This window comes from Dama dama, chromosome 13 (assembly GCF_033118175.1).
Source record: "Dama dama isolate Ldn47 chromosome 13, ASM3311817v1, whole genome shotgun sequence".
In the NCBI taxonomy this organism is placed as follows: Eukaryota; Metazoa; Chordata; class Mammalia; order Artiodactyla; family Cervidae; genus Dama; species Dama dama.
In genome coordinates, this window is record NC_083693.1 from 56619280 (window position 1) to 56627101 (window position 7822).

Consider the following 7822-nt stretch of genomic DNA (forward strand, 5'->3'; position numbering starts at 1 on the left):
GAGAAAGAAATGGCAACCCACTCTAGTATTCTTGCCTGGAGAATCCCATGGACAGAGGAGCCTGGTGGGCTACAGTCCATGGGGTCGCAAAGAGTCAGACACAACTGAAGCGACTTAGCACACACCAGTATTCTGGCTTGGAAAATTCCATGGACAGAGGAGCTGATGGGCTGCATCTATGGGGCTGCAAACAGTCTAACACAACGGAGCACACACACGTACTTGCATGGTAGTAGACACCACTGTGCAAGGCCCAGATTCCTACTCCAGAACATATATATATATATATGTATACACACACACACACACACACACACACACACACACACACACATATGACAATTTATCATAATGAGTTGCCTCACAAGATTATGGAAGCTAAGAAGTCCCTCAACCCACCATTTTCAAGGTGGAAACCCAGGTAAGCCGGTGGTGTACTTCAGTCTGAGTTTGAAGGCCTAAGAGCCAAAGGAGCTGATGCTCTAAATCTCAGTTCAATGGCAGGAGAATACCGATGTCCCAAACTAAATAGGCAGAAAACAAATCAGTTCTCCTTTCTTTTGCCTTTTGTTCTATTCGGGTCTTCAACAGACTGGATAAGGTCGACTTGCATTGGGAAGGGGACTCTGCTTTACTGAGTCCACTAATTTCAAACACTATCTCATCCAGAAACACTCTGACAGACACAATCGGGATAATGTTTAGCCAAACATCTGCCTACCCTATGGCCCAGTAAAGCTGACACATAAAAACCATCACACAACTGCACTGGAGTTTGACCTCTGCTCAGCCTTGCCTCCTTCACTACCCCACGCCATCGATCCCCTGGATTACTTCCCAACAAACTTTTGGCATGTAAATACCCATCTCAGGCTCGGTTTCTCAGGAAAATGTGCCGGTGTCACCGACTCCTCCTGTGAATAAAGTAAACTCCAACACTTCAGTGTGAGACGTCTATTGTGGTAAGTACTCTCAAGTATAAAATCAGGCCTGCCTTTTGTGCCTTCAAGAACCTGATGACTGTATAGAAAAGATGGTCATTATCATTATACTTCTCTGAGAAGTCCTAGTTTTCATTAAATCTCTCAATTTTTTCATCTCATGACTCATGTACATGTTAAGAAGACACCTAAGTTCTGAATTTTCTTGCTGCTCTCACTGTGAAAATGTAATTGCTGATCAGTAAGAACTAAGGTTTATGATGCCTTTTTCACACTATCTGTTTGGGCCACTAGAGTATAATTGCAAATCTGCCAGGGTATATTCCAAGCTGCATTATATGGACTTTGTGATTTTATACACTGAATAAGTGTTAAAATTGATGAGAGAAGGTAATGTTTATTACATTATAAAGAAACTACGTAAAGGATTGTTCAATGAATGCAACTTATTTTGTTGATAATTCGTATCAGCCATTATATAAAAGTTATATTTCTTTAATTATATCTAAAATCATCAAAACATTTAAGTTAAATGACACAATTTGGGAAGTATTTGATGTCACAGGACTACTGAATAGAGTACTTCATTATCTGCATGTCATTTAAAGGCAGCATACATAGGATTTACAAATTTTAGTTCATTCAATCAATAAACATCATTTGAGCCCACTTTGTGCATCAAAATTCTGCATCACTCTCAAGAACAGGAAGAAAATGAAAAGCATGCTTATCTCTACATTCAGAGCATTCCACCTGACACTAGTTCACTACACCTGTCAATTTGTTCAGCTAAGTTTCTATCTGGAAATAATTCTGAATCAGAGGGGAAAATGAACAAGTCAGACTTAATGGACTCTCCATGTTCCATAATTTTAAAAATTCTTTTATGAGAACCAAATCATTCACTCTGGAACTCTATTGCCTCTCTAAAATTTTAGGAGCTGTCTCTGAGACACTCCTTCAATCTCCTTAGAAGAATAAGGTAGGAAAAGATATTCTTAACTTCACAGCCCTGATTAGAAAATTTTAACAGAATTGAATCTGGGTTCCAGCAGGGTAATTCAATGGTATCCATGCCAAAAGAAATGTAGAGTTCTTTTTTAATATCAAAGTACATTAAAATTTTTAAATGTTTCTGTATTTGATCTACTAGAAGATATAAACACTTTGATTACACTTAGTCATTACCTTTAGCATTTCTGCACAAATTAAATCAAGGAAATAAATATCTTTTGTATATATCATGATGAAAACAATAAAGAAAATATTTCACTTCCATAAAATATGAACAAATTTTAATCTAGTTGGACAATTTTGCTGAAACTTGACCCAATATTTAATGTAGAAATGTGATTAGATGAGAATAATATGAATGAAAATGACGGGTAAATCCAAAGATTTAGCAAAGGTACATGATCATTGCTAACTATCTATGTGACAGAATTTTTGTGTCATCAAATAAGAGACTTTAAACTTTGGCTAGCACTGTAAAACCTGTCACCTAAACTGTGTAGCAGAATCTGAAAATGATTGATCTTGACAAATTATAGGTCTTCTTGAATAAGAGTGACATATTTTCAAAACAAGTAGAAACCAGTCAGCTTTGGAGATGACAAAAACATATAATATATACTGTTAATTGCTGACATTTATATAGAGTTGACACTGGATATCACTCATCATAGTAATTACTAGTAGCAATTTGCATATCCAGAGCCCATAATGAAATTTTGCTAAGTTCAATTTTTTTAATTAATTTTCAACCTTCATGTTAATGTTTCTTTCATTAACATGAAGTATAGTACAAGTCTTTCCAACATTTTTATTGCATACACAGAAGATAATAAAATTTGTACCAAGTCCCTCCTGGCCACCCTGAGGAAGGAGGGGACTGACATCTTGGCATACCTAAAACCATGGTGGGACATCAGCTTAATATGATCAGTTTTACAGAGATCATCCATTCTATGGTTTATCTATAATCCACCATCCCAAACCATGCAAACAGTGCATGTTACGCTGTGCTCAGTGCTGTCCAACTCTTTGAGACCCCATGGACTGTAGCCTACCAGGCTCCTCTGTCCATGGAATTGTCCATGGAAACTTCTCTGAACTGCACACCAAAAATCTGACCTTTTCAGATTGTTTTATAAGAGGGCTCTAAATCACAAAGTTGCCTGAATATATAACTGAACAAGCAGATTAAGACCCAAGAATGAAATCAAAGTCTATATGAGATAAGGGAAATTTTCAGGAAAATTTAGGACCTAAAGTTAAATTTTTTGAAAAAAAAAAAAAGAAAGAAAATGGGTTTTACATCACCAAAGATAATATAAGCTAGAAGATAAAGTCATGCTTCTTATGAAAAATTAAATAACTACTCCAAGTTATTAAAATTATGACCTAAAAATATTGAGAATTGAAAGAATTCAGTTATTAGCATGTTGATACTTCTAATTTTTTGAAAATTCAGAATTTATCACTTTTGAAATCCCGTAAGTTACAAGTGTCAAGTAAAAAGTAATTTCAGTAAAGATGCTCAAAAAACATAAAAGCTTTCTGTTCATGGTTTCAAAAGGCCTTTCTATTTAGATATTATACAAGATGAATTATTGAAGAGAACCCTAGAATTTTCTAGGAATAACCTCTTCCTCATATAAAATAACATTGACCAATTGGCTTATGAAAATGAGGATCATGAGTTAGGATGGAGTAAAAAAACCAAAGGGAGACAAAAGATAACAATGTGGACTTTTTCTAAACAACCTTATACTTTTAAAAAATTGTTTTCTTAATTATGAGAAAATAGACATAAGATATAGTATACATGCTAAGTCACTTCAGTCATGTACGACTCTTTGTGACGCTATGGACTGTAGCCTGCCAGGCTCCTCTGTCCATGGGGCTCTCCGGACAAGAACACTGGAGTGGGTTGCCATGCCCTCCTCCAGGGGATCTTCCTAACCCAGGAATCAAACCCATGTCTCTTGCATCTCCTGCATTGGCAGGCAGATTCTTTACCACTAGCGCCACCTGGGAACATGTGAAAGTCGCTCAGTCATATCTGACTCTTTGCAACCCCATACAGTCCATGGGATTCTCCAGGCCAGAATACTGGAGTGGGTTGCCATTCCCTTCTCCAGGGGATCTTCCCAACCCAGGGATCGAACCCAGGTCTCCCACATTGCAGGCAGATTCTTTACCAGCTGAACTACCAGGGAAGCCCATCTGAGAACACAGGCCCAGATTAACCCTCTCTGGCCCAGGTTTTTCATTAAGCCATACCACTCTGGTGTGGTTTTGTTTATAATTAAAGTAGGAATTTATTGACAAACCCTCTTCCTAACTCCACCAAAACACACCATATAACACACACACACACACACACAGATTAACATGAAAAAGCTTGAAAGGTATGACATTTGTAAAATAATTACAAATGGTCACACAATCTGGTGCCAACAGACTTCATACCTCTTTGCTTTGTTTGCAATAGCACCTTTCACCGAGAAATTTTAAATTCTCTGATCATTTACATCTCAACTCACCAATGCACACTGGTTTCGCCAGTATTCACATTTCCAACTCAGTTGGAATATTCTGAATCCAAGGCAATGTTTTCAAGTTTAGATATAAATGACTGAATTCTGAAGATTTTCATTCTCTGCATTTTAAAATCTGCAGCATGTCAATTAAGTAGCTGGATTATTTGTCAGGTGTTGATTTAACTATCTTGCCAGCTGCTGTGCTGGCATCATGAAGTTCTTCCAGATCCCTCAGCAATGAGCCACCTAATCTTAATACAGAGCACTTTTCTAATGTGTGAACAGTCAAAGAGAAACCTATCTAAAGACCCTTACTGTCCCTTAAATTAGGAAACAACGCATGCAGAGTCCTTTCATGTATGAGGCTAACTTCCTGACATTAAGGGAAGGTAGGCAGGCTGCTTTAATTATACAGGAAACCCCTTTTTTAAATATGATTGCTATGTTTGAAAATTTTTTTAAAAGGAATTTTGTGGATCTGTATATTTCAAATAAGCATTCTGTGTAAACATATTATCTTTCAGCACGTGAATTAGCCAGGCTGATTTTTTAATTCTGGTCTACAGATTCTGAATGAGCAGTGAGAACCTCTCTGTCTGAGTGCAGTGCTGTCACTGGGCAGAAATCAGTCATCATGAATATTCATTGAACACCAGAGTGCTGCCCTTAGACGGAGGAGAAAGCAAAACAGAAAGTGTCCATCGAATCAGAAGAAAAGGACTCAAAGTGATCTGTGAAAAAGAGAGCTGTTGAACCTGATATACTGTAAGACTGTATCTCTTTTATGTCAACCCATGAATAACTTTTTCCCTCTGGAATATTCTGATTTTATTTTTTCTTTATTAATATAAATGTAAATACTAGTGGTCAATTATGGATGCTTACCTTATACAGGACTATCGAAAATACTCAGATATTTAAATTGGTTGATCCAATTTAGATGATAGGAAACAGTCACTACCTGGCTGCTTATTCAATATTGCCCTTCCCATCTTTCTTCTAATTAGGCTGTATTGCACAGTCTGCCTTTAACTCCATTTTGAGTATTTAACCAATATCCTTGAAGTGTTTTCTCCTTATTAGGTGAAAGTGTGAAAACTAGAAAATATTATTTTCTCTCTCTTATTTTTGTCTTTATACATATGGAGCACTTACTTTGTGCTATTCTATATGTAGTGTCTTACAAATATACTCACTTAAAGAATACAGTCATCATATATAGCAGATACATTAAGGTCTCTGTTTTACAGATGAAGGAACTGAAGTTCAGAAAGGATCTGCTCCAAATCACTCAGCTGGTGAGAGGCAGAGACCACATGTGAACCAAGTCGGACTCCAAATCTTGTACCTGAAAAGTAACACACTCCCCTGCTCTACAGACGGCCTTCATTTTACCACGCCCTTCTACCAGCCCCGGCATTCCCACCTGCGTGGCACCTTCCTCCACACTTCAATCAGATATCAGTTCCTTGCTATTCTTTAGAAGAAACTGGAGTTATTGGCCTAAAGTATTCAGATTGACTCCAAGGACAGTTTCCAGTTGACTACATCGTAACTGACCTTGCTGAGTGGCACAAGTGATTCAGAAGTTCATTCTTTCCATGCTCCACTAGGAAGTGAGTGGTTAAAAAGAGCACAGACTGAGGAAAACAAGGGATAAGTGAATATGGGGCACATCCATTAAAATTACATGAAAAGGCAAATTGGGAGAGCCAAATACCATTATTACTGTGAAGAATTACTTCACACTGCCTCTGACCACAGTTAGAAAAACTGCCACCATACAAGTGCCTTGGCCGAGATGTCAAGGTAAAACAACTCTTTTTAAATGTTTCCTAATAAAATTTTTAAGATGGAAAATAAATGTTAGAACAAAGACAACAGAACTTCAAAACAGAAAAAATCTCTAACTTCATACAATGAACATAATGCCAAATACTATCCTTCTCCAAACTTTTCTTTCATTTGTCTTACTTATATACCACATTCAAAATATAATAGAAGTTCAGCCACAAAATCAACTTAGAAAGGAGAATTATCTGGCCTAGCTGTACAGATTGATTTATTAGCAAAGTCCTTCCCTATAAAGACATATATATGCTATCTGGAAGAACTTTCAAGTTCTTCATTTTATTTTTTACTAACGATTGAATGATTATAGGGAAAAAACTCACTCTTTCCTCTTATTCTCAGCAAGAAGTGTCAGCCGCGTGATTTGGGGGAAAAAAGTAAACTTATCTGGGGTGATCAAACAGGAAATCAGCATCCATGGTTTTGGGTAGATCTCTCAGGTTGCAGTATTCACTGTCTATACTTACCTTCCTCTGTTCTTCCTCTTTTTGAGCTGTTTTGCTACCCACCCATCCCCAGCCCTCACCCAAGATCTCTGGCCCATAATTTTGCTCTAACAACTACCATATTGGGAACCTGACGTTTCTGCACATTATAAGCTTTATTGACATACAATATTGTGTAAGTTTAAGGTGCATGATGTGACGATGTGATACTTACATAGTCTGAAATGATGAATTTAAAAGCTTCTTATATACTACTTTGGCTCAGGCATTTACAGTCTAATTCTCAAACCAGAACAGCAGTTACTATAGGAAAAGGATTCTTTCTTTCTTGTCCATTTTGGTATTTTCAGAGCCTGGCACAATATCAGTACTTAAAAAACAATCGTTGAGCTCCAAATGACTTGGATGGAGAAGCCAATTTTAAGTCTTTGAAAATCCATGACAACATGTACGCATTCAGACTGTTTCAAGATAGAAGCTTAACTGATGGTTTTTCTTCCCTTTCTCTGGTACAAGAGGATGCCTGCATATCCTTTCACCACAAAGAAAAATTTAAGATCAGGACAGTTACCTAGGAAGAAAGCTTGTATTGAAGTGTCTAATAATTGGGGTTCCAGGTTTAATGGGCAATTAGCTCAAATGCTAATTGAATGTGAGGAGACAGTAAAAATAACTACCTTTTGGAGAAACAAGAACTACCCCACATTAAAAGGAAGAGATAGGATATGAACGGTAACAGAAGGATGAGCTAAGTATAAGGGGCCCTCAGAAGTCTGGAAACAGTCCCAGGGAAGTTGTCCAAGAAAGATAAAGGGCCACAGTCTCATAAAAGTTGAGCAGGTGCAATTAATGGACTTTAAGAAAACTACTTCCTTTGCATTTTATCTCTGTAAAACAAGTATTATATTTCCCTTTAATAAACACTCCTTAAAAGTTTCCCTGAAAATATATGAATATAAGACTAGAGGAAAATTTTCTTATTCCACTCTACTATTCAATTTTCCCCTCTTCTCCATAAAATGAAAAGGGAGCAATTGTG

General features: G+C 37.0%; 1 long non-coding RNA gene across 1 annotated transcript; it reads left to right on the forward strand.

Moving 5' to 3' along the window:
* The first annotated feature begins 797 nt into the window (after positions 1–797).
* On the forward strand, positions 798–7592 carry LOC133068451 (uncharacterized). Its single transcript, XR_009695510.1, has 3 exons — positions 798–962; positions 5053–5251; positions 5737–7592. It is a non-coding gene; the product is annotated as an uncharacterized LOC133068451 (long non-coding RNA).
* Positions 7593–7822: the final 230 nt, after the last annotated feature.